Below are 949 nucleotides of genomic sequence, written 5' to 3' on the forward strand. Positions count from 1 at the left end.
ATTTGTACAGTTTTCAGTTGTCAGAGTCTACAATGAAAATGTTTGTCGTTTAAATATTTAAACAATACTCCTTACGTATAAGCTGTGTTTTATTCTTATTTCTTGTAGCATAACATACCTAATAGCATGTATAAAACGTATATGTTTTGGGATCAAATAAATGTAAGGTGTGCATATAAATATGATGATATTACTAGCTGAGCTCCACGGACTAAGCCATGGAGAATATCTTTAATTCCCTATTGATACCCCCTAAAAAAATCATGTTTGCTCCGGGATCTTCAACTAAGTATAAATTTCAACCAAATAAACACTTATAGAATATGTAGATATATTTTTGTATTCATACACAATAGATATTTTAGAGTAGTCTAGTAGAAATAAAGCGAGAAAAGAAATGAGAAATGAAAACTGGAAACATGGACACATGTATCACAGTATAAGTTGCAATAGCATTAAATTTCGTTTTCATGACAATAAGAAATAAGAAAGAAGACGGAAATAAAGAGAAAAATTAAAAAATACTATTGTAGTAAATTAGCCACAGCAATAAACTATAAATTAATATATCAATAAAAGTTAATATCCCTTGTCAGAAGCATAAAAGAAGCGTCCAAGTTTATACATTATCAGCCCTATCGTTACAAACATTGAACACATAACATGTAATGAATGTGTTTTTCAGACAACTTAGAACATTAAAGAGAGATTAATTGTCCACTTTGTCTCGAAGCCAACTACGGGAACTGGGACGTTATACTTGGATCATAATTTAGCGACTCGACGACATCTTTGCATTTAATCATGCATTTACAATGATAGTATCATAAATAGATTCTAGAAGTAAGAATATGAACATTATCTTGTTTGTTATCTGAATATACTTAGTCTGGCCATAAATACTGTTACACTTAATTATAAAAAAATATTACATTTGAATTTCGAATCT

The sequence above is a fragment of the Zerene cesonia genome, chromosome 11 (assembly GCF_012273895.1).
Source record: "Zerene cesonia ecotype Mississippi chromosome 11, Zerene_cesonia_1.1, whole genome shotgun sequence".
In the NCBI taxonomy this organism is placed as follows: Eukaryota; Metazoa; Arthropoda; class Insecta; order Lepidoptera; family Pieridae; genus Zerene; species Zerene cesonia.